General features: G+C 49.2%; 37 non-coding genes and 2 pseudogenes across 37 annotated transcripts; all 39 read right to left on the bottom strand.

The window, feature by feature from the left end:
* Positions 1-72: 72 nt before the first annotated feature.
* On the bottom strand, positions 73-191 carry LOC146327795 (5S ribosomal RNA). Its single transcript, XR_014770300.1, has one exon. It is a non-coding gene; the product is annotated as a 5S ribosomal RNA (ribosomal RNA).
* Positions 192-322: 131 nt separating this feature from the next.
* LOC146327796 (5S ribosomal RNA) lies at positions 323-441 on the bottom strand. The gene has a single exon (XR_014770037.1). It is a non-coding gene; the product is annotated as a 5S ribosomal RNA (ribosomal RNA).
* Positions 442-576: 135 nt separating this feature from the next.
* Positions 577-695, bottom strand: LOC146327797 (5S ribosomal RNA). Its single transcript, XR_014770301.1, has one exon. It is a non-coding gene; the product is annotated as a 5S ribosomal RNA (ribosomal RNA).
* A 134-nt stretch (positions 696-829) lies between these two features.
* LOC146327798 (5S ribosomal RNA) lies at positions 830-948 on the bottom strand. The gene has a single exon (XR_014770496.1). It is a non-coding gene; the product is annotated as a 5S ribosomal RNA (ribosomal RNA).
* A 112-nt stretch (positions 949-1,060) lies between these two features.
* On the bottom strand, positions 1,061-1,179 carry LOC146327799 (5S ribosomal RNA). The gene has a single exon (XR_014770302.1). It is a non-coding gene; the product is annotated as a 5S ribosomal RNA (ribosomal RNA).
* A 134-nt stretch (positions 1,180-1,313) lies between these two features.
* Positions 1,314-1,432, bottom strand: LOC146327800 (5S ribosomal RNA). Its single transcript, XR_014770303.1, has one exon. It is a non-coding gene; the product is annotated as a 5S ribosomal RNA (ribosomal RNA).
* Positions 1,433-1,566: 134 nt separating this feature from the next.
* Positions 1,567-1,685, bottom strand: LOC146327801 (5S ribosomal RNA). Its single transcript, XR_014770048.1, has one exon. It is a non-coding gene; the product is annotated as a 5S ribosomal RNA (ribosomal RNA).
* A 112-nt stretch (positions 1,686-1,797) lies between these two features.
* LOC146327802 (5S ribosomal RNA) lies at positions 1,798-1,916 on the bottom strand. The gene has a single exon (XR_014770304.1). It is a non-coding gene; the product is annotated as a 5S ribosomal RNA (ribosomal RNA).
* Positions 1,917-2,044: 128 nt separating this feature from the next.
* LOC146327803 (5S ribosomal RNA) lies at positions 2,045-2,163 on the bottom strand. Its single transcript, XR_014770306.1, has one exon. It is a non-coding gene; the product is annotated as a 5S ribosomal RNA (ribosomal RNA).
* Positions 2,164-2,297: 134 nt separating this feature from the next.
* LOC146327804 (5S ribosomal RNA) lies at positions 2,298-2,416 on the bottom strand. Its single transcript, XR_014770307.1, has one exon. It is a non-coding gene; the product is annotated as a 5S ribosomal RNA (ribosomal RNA).
* Positions 2,417-2,531: 115 nt separating this feature from the next.
* Positions 2,532-2,650, bottom strand: LOC146327805 (5S ribosomal RNA). The gene has a single exon (XR_014770308.1). It is a non-coding gene; the product is annotated as a 5S ribosomal RNA (ribosomal RNA).
* Positions 2,651-2,784: 134 nt separating this feature from the next.
* On the bottom strand, positions 2,785-2,903 carry LOC146327806 (5S ribosomal RNA). The gene has a single exon (XR_014770309.1). It is a non-coding gene; the product is annotated as a 5S ribosomal RNA (ribosomal RNA).
* Positions 2,904-3,018: 115 nt separating this feature from the next.
* On the bottom strand, positions 3,019-3,137 carry LOC146327807 (5S ribosomal RNA). The gene has a single exon (XR_014770541.1). It is a non-coding gene; the product is annotated as a 5S ribosomal RNA (ribosomal RNA).
* A 131-nt stretch (positions 3,138-3,268) lies between these two features.
* LOC146327808 (5S ribosomal RNA) lies at positions 3,269-3,387 on the bottom strand. Its single transcript, XR_014770310.1, has one exon. It is a non-coding gene; the product is annotated as a 5S ribosomal RNA (ribosomal RNA).
* A 130-nt stretch (positions 3,388-3,517) lies between these two features.
* Positions 3,518-3,636, bottom strand: LOC146327809 (5S ribosomal RNA). Its single transcript, XR_014770311.1, has one exon. It is a non-coding gene; the product is annotated as a 5S ribosomal RNA (ribosomal RNA).
* A 134-nt stretch (positions 3,637-3,770) lies between these two features.
* LOC146327810 (5S ribosomal RNA) lies at positions 3,771-3,889 on the bottom strand. Its single transcript, XR_014770025.1, has one exon. It is a non-coding gene; the product is annotated as a 5S ribosomal RNA (ribosomal RNA).
* A 134-nt stretch (positions 3,890-4,023) lies between these two features.
* Positions 4,024-4,142, bottom strand: LOC146327811 (5S ribosomal RNA). The gene has a single exon (XR_014770312.1). It is a non-coding gene; the product is annotated as a 5S ribosomal RNA (ribosomal RNA).
* A 134-nt stretch (positions 4,143-4,276) lies between these two features.
* On the bottom strand, positions 4,277-4,395 carry LOC146327812 (5S ribosomal RNA). The gene has a single exon (XR_014770313.1). It is a non-coding gene; the product is annotated as a 5S ribosomal RNA (ribosomal RNA).
* A 134-nt stretch (positions 4,396-4,529) lies between these two features.
* LOC146327813 (5S ribosomal RNA) lies at positions 4,530-4,648 on the bottom strand. Its single transcript, XR_014770314.1, has one exon. It is a non-coding gene; the product is annotated as a 5S ribosomal RNA (ribosomal RNA).
* Positions 4,649-4,782: 134 nt separating this feature from the next.
* LOC146327814 (5S ribosomal RNA) lies at positions 4,783-4,901 on the bottom strand. The gene has a single exon (XR_014770045.1). It is a non-coding gene; the product is annotated as a 5S ribosomal RNA (ribosomal RNA).
* A 134-nt stretch (positions 4,902-5,035) lies between these two features.
* On the bottom strand, positions 5,036-5,154 carry LOC146327815 (5S ribosomal RNA). Its single transcript, XR_014770315.1, has one exon. It is a non-coding gene; the product is annotated as a 5S ribosomal RNA (ribosomal RNA).
* A 131-nt stretch (positions 5,155-5,285) lies between these two features.
* Positions 5,286-5,404, bottom strand: LOC146327816 (5S ribosomal RNA). Its single transcript, XR_014770317.1, has one exon. It is a non-coding gene; the product is annotated as a 5S ribosomal RNA (ribosomal RNA).
* Positions 5,405-5,538: 134 nt separating this feature from the next.
* LOC146327817 (5S ribosomal RNA) lies at positions 5,539-5,657 on the bottom strand. The gene has a single exon (XR_014770318.1). It is a non-coding gene; the product is annotated as a 5S ribosomal RNA (ribosomal RNA).
* A 134-nt stretch (positions 5,658-5,791) lies between these two features.
* LOC146327818 (5S ribosomal RNA) lies at positions 5,792-5,909 on the bottom strand (annotated as a pseudogene).
* A 131-nt stretch (positions 5,910-6,040) lies between these two features.
* LOC146327819 (5S ribosomal RNA) lies at positions 6,041-6,159 on the bottom strand. Its single transcript, XR_014770319.1, has one exon. It is a non-coding gene; the product is annotated as a 5S ribosomal RNA (ribosomal RNA).
* A 134-nt stretch (positions 6,160-6,293) lies between these two features.
* On the bottom strand, positions 6,294-6,412 carry LOC146327820 (5S ribosomal RNA). The gene has a single exon (XR_014770320.1). It is a non-coding gene; the product is annotated as a 5S ribosomal RNA (ribosomal RNA).
* Positions 6,413-6,546: 134 nt separating this feature from the next.
* On the bottom strand, positions 6,547-6,665 carry LOC146327821 (5S ribosomal RNA). The gene has a single exon (XR_014770321.1). It is a non-coding gene; the product is annotated as a 5S ribosomal RNA (ribosomal RNA).
* Positions 6,666-6,796: 131 nt separating this feature from the next.
* Positions 6,797-6,915, bottom strand: LOC146327822 (5S ribosomal RNA). The gene has a single exon (XR_014770138.1). It is a non-coding gene; the product is annotated as a 5S ribosomal RNA (ribosomal RNA).
* Positions 6,916-7,050: 135 nt separating this feature from the next.
* On the bottom strand, positions 7,051-7,169 carry LOC146327823 (5S ribosomal RNA). Its single transcript, XR_014770024.1, has one exon. It is a non-coding gene; the product is annotated as a 5S ribosomal RNA (ribosomal RNA).
* Positions 7,170-7,303: 134 nt separating this feature from the next.
* On the bottom strand, positions 7,304-7,422 carry LOC146327824 (5S ribosomal RNA). The gene has a single exon (XR_014770322.1). It is a non-coding gene; the product is annotated as a 5S ribosomal RNA (ribosomal RNA).
* A 131-nt stretch (positions 7,423-7,553) lies between these two features.
* LOC146327825 (5S ribosomal RNA) lies at positions 7,554-7,672 on the bottom strand. Its single transcript, XR_014770323.1, has one exon. It is a non-coding gene; the product is annotated as a 5S ribosomal RNA (ribosomal RNA).
* A 134-nt stretch (positions 7,673-7,806) lies between these two features.
* On the bottom strand, positions 7,807-7,925 carry LOC146327826 (5S ribosomal RNA). The gene has a single exon (XR_014770324.1). It is a non-coding gene; the product is annotated as a 5S ribosomal RNA (ribosomal RNA).
* Positions 7,926-8,059: 134 nt separating this feature from the next.
* Positions 8,060-8,177, bottom strand: LOC146327827 (5S ribosomal RNA; annotated as a pseudogene).
* Positions 8,178-8,308: 131 nt separating this feature from the next.
* On the bottom strand, positions 8,309-8,427 carry LOC146327828 (5S ribosomal RNA). Its single transcript, XR_014770500.1, has one exon. It is a non-coding gene; the product is annotated as a 5S ribosomal RNA (ribosomal RNA).
* A 134-nt stretch (positions 8,428-8,561) lies between these two features.
* Positions 8,562-8,680, bottom strand: LOC146327829 (5S ribosomal RNA). Its single transcript, XR_014770325.1, has one exon. It is a non-coding gene; the product is annotated as a 5S ribosomal RNA (ribosomal RNA).
* Positions 8,681-8,814: 134 nt separating this feature from the next.
* On the bottom strand, positions 8,815-8,933 carry LOC146327830 (5S ribosomal RNA). The gene has a single exon (XR_014770485.1). It is a non-coding gene; the product is annotated as a 5S ribosomal RNA (ribosomal RNA).
* A 131-nt stretch (positions 8,934-9,064) lies between these two features.
* LOC146327831 (5S ribosomal RNA) lies at positions 9,065-9,183 on the bottom strand. The gene has a single exon (XR_014770149.1). It is a non-coding gene; the product is annotated as a 5S ribosomal RNA (ribosomal RNA).
* Positions 9,184-9,317: 134 nt separating this feature from the next.
* Positions 9,318-9,436, bottom strand: LOC146327832 (5S ribosomal RNA). The gene has a single exon (XR_014770326.1). It is a non-coding gene; the product is annotated as a 5S ribosomal RNA (ribosomal RNA).
* A 135-nt stretch (positions 9,437-9,571) lies between these two features.
* On the bottom strand, positions 9,572-9,690 carry LOC146327833 (5S ribosomal RNA). Its single transcript, XR_014770328.1, has one exon. It is a non-coding gene; the product is annotated as a 5S ribosomal RNA (ribosomal RNA).
* Between the last annotated feature and the right edge of the window lie 106 nt (positions 9,691-9,796).

Below are 9,796 nucleotides of genomic sequence, written 5' to 3' on the forward strand. Positions count from 1 at the left end.
AGAATGCCGTGTCTCTTTTTTTGGTTGTGGTCGCTTTTTTTTTTTTGTCACGGCGGAATGAGCCTTTCAAAAGGCTTACAACACCTGGTATTCCCAGGAAGTCTCCCATCCAAGTACTAACCAGGCCCGACACTGCTTGGCTTCCGAGATCGGACGAGATCGGGCGTGCTCAGCGTGGTGTGGCCGTAAGCTGCAACAGCTCGTCAAACTATGCCATTTTGTACATCTCCATCATCTCCATCTCCAAGATAGAAGAATGCTGTGTCTCTTTTTTTGGTTGTGGTTGCTTTTTTTTTTTTGTCACGGAACGAGCCTTTCAAAAGGCTTACAACACCTGGTATTCCCAGGAAGTCTCCCATCCAAGTACTAACCAGGCCCGACACTGCTTGGCTTCTGAGATCGGACGAGATCGGGCGTGCTCAGCGTGGTGTGGCCGTAAGCTGCAACAGTTCGTCAAACTATGCCATTTGATACATCTCCATCATCTCCATCTCCAAGATAGAAGAATGCCGTGTCTCTTTTTTTGGTTGTGGTCGCTTTTTTTTTTTTGTCACGGCGGAATGAGCCTTTTCAAAAGGCTTACAACACCTGGTATTCCCAGGAAGTCTCCCATCCAAGTACTAACCAGGCCCGACACTGCTTGGCTTCCGAGATCGGACGAGATCGGGCGTGCTCAGCGTGGTGTGGCCGTAAGCTGCAAGAGCTCGTCAAACTATGCCATTTTGTACATCTCCATCATCTCCATCTCCAAGATAGAAGAATGCCGTGTCTCTTTTTTTGGTTGTGGTCGCTTTTTTTTTTTTGTCACGGCGGAACGAGCCTTTCAAAAGGCTTACAACACCTGGTATTCCCAGGAAGTCTCCCATCCAAGTACTAACCAGGCCCGACACTGCTTGGCTTCCGAGATCGAACGAGATCGGGCGTGCTCAGCGTGGTGTGGCCGTAAGCTGCAAAAGCTCGTCAAACTATGCCATTTTGTACATCTCCATCATCTCCATCTCCAAGATAGAAGAATGCCGTGTCTCTTTTTTTTTGTTGTCATGGAATGAGCCTTTCTAAAGGCTTACAACACCTGGTATTCCCAGGAAGTCTCCCATCCAAGTACTAACCAGGCCCGACACTGCTTGGCTTCCGAGATCGGACGAGATCGGGCGTGCTCAGCGTGGTGTGGCCGTAAGCTGCAAGAGCTCGTCAAACTATGCCATTTTGTACATCTCCATCATCTCCATCTCCAAGATAGAAGAATGCCGTGTCTCTTTTTTTGGTTTTGGTCGCTTTTTTTTTTTTGTCACGGCGGAATGAGCCTTTCAAAAGGCTTACAACACCTGGTATTCCCAGGAAGTCTCCCATCCAAGTACTAACCAGGCCCGACACTGCTTGGCTTCCGAGATCGGACGAGATCGGGCGTGCTCAGCGTGGTGTGGCCGTAAGCTGCAAGAGCTCGTCAAACTATGCCATTTTGTACATCTCCATCATCTCCATCTCCAAGATAGAAGAATGCCGTGTCTCTTTTTTTGGTTGTGGTCGCTTTTTTTTTTTTGTCACGGCGGAACGAGCCTTTCAAAAGGCTTACAACACCTGGTATTCCCAGGAAGTCTCCCATCCAAGTACTAACCAGGCCCGACACTGCTTGGCTTCCGAGATCGAACTAGATCGGGCGTGCTCAGCGTGGTGTGGCCGTAAGCTGCAACAGCTCGTCAAACTATGCCATTTTGTACATCTCCATCATCTCCATCTCCAAGATAGAAGAATGCCGTGTCTCTTTTTTTTTGTTGTCACGGAATGAGCCTTTCAAAAGGCTTACAACACCTGGTATTCCCAGGAAGTCTCCCATCCAAGTACTAACCAGGCCCGACACTGCTTGGCTTCCGAGATCGGACGAGATCGGGCGTGCTCAGCGTGGTGTGGCCGTAAGCTGCAAGAGCTCGTCAAACTATGCCATTTTGTACATCTCCATCATCTCCATCTCCAAGATAGAAGAATGCCGTGTCTCTTTTTTTGGTTGCTTTTTTTTTTTTGTCACGGCGGAATGAGCCTTTCAAAAGGCTTACAACACCTGGTATTCCCAGGAAGTCTCCCATCCAAGTACTAACCAGGCCCGACACTGCTTGGCTTCCGAGATCGGACGAGATCGGGCGTGCTCAGCGTGGTGTGGCCGTAAGCTGCAAGAGCTCGTCAAACTATGCCATTTTGTACATCTCCATCATCTCCATCTCCAAGATAGAAGAATGCCGTGTCTCTTTTTTTGGTTGTGGTCGCTTTTTTTTTTTTGTCACGGCGGAACGAGCCTTTCAAAAGGCTTACAACACCTGGTATTCCCAGGAAGTCTCCCATCCAAGTACTAACCAGGCCCGACACTGCTTGGCTTCCGAGATCGGACGAGATCGGGCGTGCTCAGCGTGGTGTGGCCGTAAGCTGCAAGAGCTCGTCAAACTATGCCATTTTGTACATCTCCATCATCTCCATCTCCAAGATAGAAGAATGCCGTGTCTCTTTTTTTTTTTTGTCACGGCGGAATGAGCCTTTCAAAAGGCTTACAACACCTGGTATTCCCAGGAAGTCTCCCATCCAAGTACTAACCAGGCCCGACACTGCTTGGCTTCCGAGATCGGACGAGATCGGGCGTGCTCAGCGTGGTGTGGCCGTAAGCTGCAACAGCTTGTCAAACTATGCCATTTTGTACATCTCCATCATCTCCATCTCCAAGATAGAAGAATGCCGTTTCTCTTTTTTTGGTTGTGGTCGCTTTTTTTTTTTTGTCACGGCGGAATGAGCCTTTCAAAAGGCTTACAACACCTGGTATTCCCAGGAAGTCTCCCATCCAAGTACTAACCAGGCCCGACACTGCTTGGCTTCCGAGATCGGACGAGATCGGGCGTGCTCAGCGTGGTGTGGCCGTAAGCTGCAAGAGCTCGTCAAACTATGCCATTTTGTACATCTCCATCATCTCCATCTCCAAGATAGAAGAATGCCGTGTCTCTTTTTTTTTTTTGTCACGGCGGAATGAGCCTTTCAAAAGGCTTACAACACCTGGTATTCCCAGGAAGTCTCCCATCCAAGTACTAACCAGGCCCGACACTGCTTGGCTTCCGAGATCGGACGAGATCGGGCATGCTCAGCGTGGTGTGGCCGTAAGCTGCAACAGCTCGTCAAACTATGCCATTTTGTACATCTCCATCATCTCCATCTCCAAGATAGAAGAATGCCGTGTCTCTTTTTTTGGTTGTGGTTGCTTTTTTTTTGTTGTCACGGAATGAGCCTTTCAAAAGGCTTACAACACCTGGTATTCCCAGGAAGTCTCCCATCCAAGTACTAACCAGGCCCGACACTGCTTGGCTTCCGAGATCGGACGAGATCGGGCGTGCTCAGCGTGGTGTGGCCGTAAGCTGCAACAGCTCGTCAAACTATGCCATTTTGTACATCTCCATCATCTCCATCTCCAAGATAGAAGAATGCTGTGTCTTTTTTTTGGTTGTGGTTGCTTTTTTTTTTTTGTCACGGAACGAGCCTTTCAAAAGGCTTACAACACCTGGTATTCCCAGGAAGTCTCCCATCCAAGTACTAACCAGGCCCGACACTGCTTGGCTTCCGAGATCGGACGAGATCGGGCGTGCTCAGCGTGGTGTGGCCGTAAGCTGCAACAGTTCGTCAAACTATGCCATTTGATACATCTCCATCATCTCCATCTCCAAGATAGAAGAATGCCGTGTCTCTTTTGTTGGTTGTGGTCGCTTTTTTTTTTTTGTCACGGCGGAATGAGCCTTTCAAAAGGCTTATAACACCTGGTATTCCCAGGAAGTCTCCCATCCAAGTACTAACCAGGCCCGACACTGCTTGGCTTCCGAGATCGGACGAGATCGGGCGTGCTCAGCGTGGTGTGGCCGTAAGCTGCAAGAGCTCGTCAAACTATGCCATTTTGTACATCTCCATCATCTCCATCTCCAAGATAGAAGAATGCCGTGTCTCTTTTTTTGGTTGTGGTCGCTTTTTTTTTTTTGTCACGGCGGAATGAGCCTTTCAAAAGGCTTACAACACCTGGTATTCCCAGGAAGTCTCCCATCCAAGTACTAACCAGGCCCGACACTGCTTGGCTTCCGAGATCGGACGAGATCGGGCGTGCTCAGCGTGGTGTGGCCGTAAGCTGCAAGAGCTCGTCAAACTATGCCATTTTGTACATCTCCATCATCTCCATCTCCAAGATAGAAGAATGCCGTGTCTCTTTCTTTGGTTGTGGTCGCTTTTTTTTTTTTGTCACGGCGGAATGAGCCTTTCAAAAGGCTTACAACACCTGGTATTCCCAGGAAGTCTCCCATCCAAGTACTAACCAGGCCCGACACTGCTTGGCTTCCGAGATCGGACGAGATCGGGCGTGCTCAGCGTGGTGTGGCCGTAAGCTGCAAGAGCTCGTCAAACTATGCCATTTTGTACATCTCCATCATCTCCATCTCCAAGATAGAAGAATGCCGTGTCTCTTTTTTTGGTTGTGGTCGCTTTTTTTTTTTTGTCACGGCGGAATGAGCCTTTCAAAAGGCTTACAACACCTGGTATTCCCAGGAAGTCTCCCATCCAAGTACTAACCAGGCCCGACACTGCTTGGCTTCCGAGATCGGACGAGATCGGGCGTGCTCAGCGTGGTGTGGCCGTAAGCTGCAACAGCTCGTCAAACTATGCCATTTTGTACATCTCCATCATCTCCATCTCCAAGATAGAAGAATGCCGTGTCTCTTTTTTTGGTTGTGGTCGCTTTTTTTTTTTTGTCACGGCGGAATGAGCCTTTCAAAAGGCTTACAACACCTGGTATTCCCAGGAAGTCTCCCATCCAAGTACTAACCAGGCCCGACACTGCTTGGCTTCCGAGATCGGACGAGATCGGGCGTGCTCAGCGTGGTGTGGCCATAACCTGCAAGAGCTCGTCAAACTATGCCATTTTGTACATCTCCATCATCTCCATCTCCAAGATAGAAGAATGCCGTGTCTCTTTTTTTGGTTGTGGTCGCTTTTTTTTTTTTGTCACGGCGGAATGAGCCTTTCAAAAGGCTTACAACACCTGGTATTCCCAGGAAGTCTCCCATCCAAGTACTAACCAGGCCCGACACTGCTTGGCTTCCGAGATCGGACGAGATCGGGCGTGCTCAGCGTGGTGTGGCCGTAAGCTGCAACAGCTCGTCAAACTATGCCATTTTGTACATCTCCATCATCTCCATCTCCAAGATAGAAGAATGCCGTGTCTCTTTTTTTGGTTGTGGTCGCTTTTTTTTTGTCGTCACGGAATGAGCCTTTCAAAAGGCTTACAACACCTGGTATTCCCAGGAAGTCTCCCATCCAAGTACTAACCAGGCCCGACACTGCTTGGCTTCCGAGATCGGACGAGATCGGGCGTGCTCAGCGTGGTGTGGCCGTAAGCTGCAAGAGCTCGTCAAACTATGCCATTTTGTACATCTCCATCATCTCCATCTCCAAGATAGAAGAATGCCGTGTCTCTTTTTTTGGTTGTGGTCGCTTTTTTTTTTTTGTCACGGCGGAATGAGCCTTTCAAAAGGCTTACAACACCTGGTATTCCCAGGAAGTCTCCCATCCAAGTACTAACCAGGCCCGACACTGCTTGGCTTCCGAGATCGGACGAGATCGGGCGTGCTCAGCGTGGTGTGGCCGTAAGCTGCAAGAGCTCGTCAAACTATGCCATTTTGTACATCTCCATCATCTCCATCTCCAAGATAGAAGAATGCCGTGTCTCTTTTTTTGGTTGTGGTCGCTTTTTTTTTTTTGTCACGGCGGAATGAGCCTTTCAAAAGGCTTACAACACCTGGTATTCCCAGGAAGTCTCCCATCCAAGTACTAACCAGGCCGACACTGCTTGGCTTCCGAGATCGGACGAGATCGGGCGTGCTCAGCGTGGTGTGGCCGTAAGCTGCAAGAGCTCGTCAAACTATGCCATTTTGTACATCTCCATCATCTCCATCTCCAAGATAGAAGAATGCCGTGTCTCTTTTTTTGGTTGTGGTCGCTTTTTTTTTGTTGTCACGGAATGAGCCTTTCAAAAGGCTTACAACACCTGGTATTCCCAGGAAGTCTCCCATCCAAGTACTAACCAGGCCCGACACTGCTTGGCTTCCGAGATCGGACGAGATCGGGCGTGCTCAGCGTGGTGTGGCCGTAAGCTGCAAGAGCTCGTCAAACTATGCCATTTTGTACATCTCCATCATCTCCATCTCCAAGATAGAAGAATGCCGTGTCTCTTTTTTTGGTTGTGGTCGCTTTTTTTTTTTTGTCACGGCGGAATGAGCCTTTCAAAAGGCTTACAACACCTGGTATTCCCAGGAAGTCTCCCATCCAAGTACTAACCAGGCCCGACACTGCTTGGCTTCCGAGATCGGACGAGATCGGGCGTGCTCAGCGTGGTGTGGCCGTAAGCTGCAAGAGCTCGTCAAACTATGCCATTTTGTACATCTCCATCATCTCCATCTCCAAGATAGAAGAATGCCGTGTCTCTTTTTTTGGTTGTGGTCGCTTTTTTTTTTTTGTCACGGTGGAATGAGCCTTTCAAAAGGCTTACAACACCTGGTATTCCCAGGAAGTCTCCCATCCAAGTACTAACCAGGCCCGACACTGCTTGGCTTCCGAGATCGGACGAGATCGGGCGTGCTCAGCGTGGTGTGGCCGTAAGCTGCAAGAGCTCGTCAAACTATGCCATTTTGTACATCTCCATCATCTCCAGCTCCAAGATAGAAGAATGCCGTGTCTCTTTTTTTGGTTGTGGTCGCTTTTTTTTTGTTGTCACGGAATGAGCCTTTCAAAAGGCTTACAACACCTGGTATTCCCAGGAAGTCTCCCATCCAAGTACTAACCAGGCCCGACACTGCTTGGCTTCCGAGATCGGACGAGATCGGGCGTGCTCAGCGTGGTGTGGTCGTAAGCTGCAAGAGCTCGTCAAACTATGCCATTTTGTACATCTCCATCATCTCCATCTCCAAGATAGAAGAATGCCGTGTCTCTTTTTTTGGTTGTGGTCGCTTTTTTTTTTTTTGTCACGGCGGAATGAGCCTTTCAAAAGGCTTACAACACCTGGTATTCCCAGGAAGTCTCCCATCCAAGTACTAACCAGGCCCGACACTGCTTGGCTTCCGAGATCGGACGAGATCGGGCGTGCTCAGCGTGGTGTGGCCGTAACCTGCAAGAGCTCGTCAAACTATGCCATTTTGTACATCTCCATCATCTCCATCTCCAAGATAGAAGAATGCCGTGTCTCTTTTTTTGGTTGTGGTCGCTTTTTTTTTTTTGTCACGGCGGAATGAGCCTTTCAAAAGGCTTACAACACCTGGTATTCCCAGGAAGTCTCCCATCCAAGTACTAACCAGGCCCGACACTGCTTGGCTTCCGAGATCGGACGAGATCGGGCGTGCTCAGCGTGGTGTGGCCGTAAGCTGCAACAGCTCGTCAAACTATGCCATTTTGTACATCTCCATCATCTCCATCTCCAAGATAGAAGAATGCCGTGTCTCTTTTTTTGGTTGTGGTCGCTTTTTTTTTGTCGTCACGGAATGAGCCTTTCAAAAGGCTTACAACACCTGGTATTCCCAGGAAGTCTCCCATCCAAGTACTAACCAGGCCCGACACTGCTTGGCTTCCGAGATCGGACGAGATCGGGCGTGCTCAGCGTGGTGTGGCCGTAAGCTGCAAGAGCTCGTCAAACTATGCCATTTTGTACATCTCCATCATCTCCATCTCCAAGATAGAAGAATGCCGTGTCTCTTTTTTTGGTTGTGGTCGCTTTTTTTTTTTTGTCACGGCGGAATGAGCCTTTCAAAAGGCTTACAACACCTGGTATTCCCAGGAAGTCTCCCATCCAAGTACTAACCAGGCCCGACACTGCTTGGCTTCCGAGATCGGACGAGATCGGGCGTGCTCAGCGTGGTGTGGCCGTAAGCTGCAAGAGCTCGTCAAACTATGCCATTTTGTACATCTCCATCATCTCCATCTCCAAGATAGAAGAATGCCGTGTCTCTTTTTTTGGTTGTGGTCGCTTTTTTTTTTTTGTCACGGCGGAATGAGCCTTTCAAAAGGCTTACAACACCTGGTATTCCCAGGAAGTCTCCCATCCAAGTACTAACCAGGCCGACACTGCTTGGCTTCCGAGATCAGACGAGATCGGGCGTGCTCAGCGTGGTGTGGCCGTAAGCTGCAACAGCTCGTCAAACTATGCCATTTTGTACATCTCCATCATCTCCATCTCCAAGATAGAAGAATGCTGTGTCTCTTTTTTTGGTTGTGGTTGCTTTTTTTTTGTTGTCACGGAACGAGCCTTTCGAAAGGCTTACAACACCTGGTATTCCCAGGAAGTCTCCCATCCAAGTACTAACCAGGCCCGACACTGCTTGGCTTCCGAGATCGGACGTGATCGGGCGTGCTCAGCGTGGTGTGGCCGTAAGCTGCAAGAGCTCGTCAAACTATGCCATTTTGTACATCTCCATCATCTCCATCTCCAAGATAGAAGAATGCCGTGTCTCTTTTTTTGGTTGTGGTCGCTTTTTTTTTTTTGTCACGGCGGAATGAGCCTTTCAAAAGGCTTACAACACCTGGTATTCCCAGGAAGTCTCCCATCCAAGTACTAACCAGGCCCGACACTGCTTGGCTTCCGAGATCGGACGAGATCGGGCGTGCTCAGCGTGGTGTGGCCGTAAGCTGCAAGAGCTCGTCAAACTATGCCATTTTGTACATCTCCATCATCTCCATCTCCAAGATAGAAGAATGCCGTGTCTCTTTTTTTGGTTGTGGTCGCTTTTTTTTTTTTGTCACGGCGGAACGAGCCTTTCAAAAGGCTTACAACACCTGGTTTTCCCAGGAAGTCTCCCATCCAAGTACTAACCAGGCCCGACACTGCTTGGCTTCCGAGATCGGACGAGATCGGGCGTGCTCAGCGTGGTGTGGCCGTAAGCTGCAAGAGCTCGTCAAACTATGCCATTTTGTACATCTCCATCATCTCCATCTCCAAGATAGAAGAATGCCGTGTCTCTTTTTTTGGTTGTGGTCGCTTTTTTTTTGTTGTCACGGAATGAGCCTTTCAAAAGGCTTACAACACCTGGTATTCCCAGGAAGTCTCCCATCCAAGTACTAACCAGGCCCGACACTGCTTGGCTTCCGAGATCGGACGAGATCGGGCGTGCTCAGCGTGGTGTGGTCGTAAGCTGCAAGAGCTCGTCAAACTATGCCATTTTGTACATCTCCATCATCTCCATCTCCAAGATAGAAGAATGCCGTGTCTCTTTTTTTGGTTGTGGTCGCTTTTTTTTTTTTGTCACGGCGGAATGAGCCTTTCAAAAGGCTTACAACACCTGGTATTCCCAGGAAGTCTCCCATCCAAGTACTAACCAGGCCCGACACTGCTTGGCTTCCGAGATCGGACGAGATCGGGCGTGCTCAGCGTGGTGTGGCCGTAAGCTGCAAGAGCTCGTCAAACTATGCCATTTTGTACATCTCCATCATCTCCATCTCCAAGATAGAAGAATGCCGTGTCTCTTTTTTTGGTTGTGGTCGCTTTTTTTTTTTTTGTCACGGCGGAATGAGCCTTTCAAAAGGCTTACAACACCTGGTATTCCCAGGAAGTCTCCCATCCAAGTACTAACCAGGCCCGACACTGCTTGGCTTCCGAGATCGGACGAGATCGGGCGTGCTCAGCGTGGTGTGGCCGTAAGCTGCAAGAGCTCGTCAAACTATGCCATTTTGTACATCTCCATCATCTCCATCTCCAAGATAGAAGAATGCCGTGTCTCTTTTTTTGGTTGTGGTCGCTTTTTTTTTT

The sequence above is a fragment of the Lutjanus erythropterus genome, chromosome 4 (assembly GCF_056507025.1).
Source record: "Lutjanus erythropterus isolate fLutEry1 chromosome 4, fLutEry1.hap2, whole genome shotgun sequence".
In the NCBI taxonomy this organism is placed as follows: Eukaryota; Metazoa; Chordata; class Actinopteri; order Lutjaniformes; family Lutjanidae; genus Lutjanus; species Lutjanus erythropterus.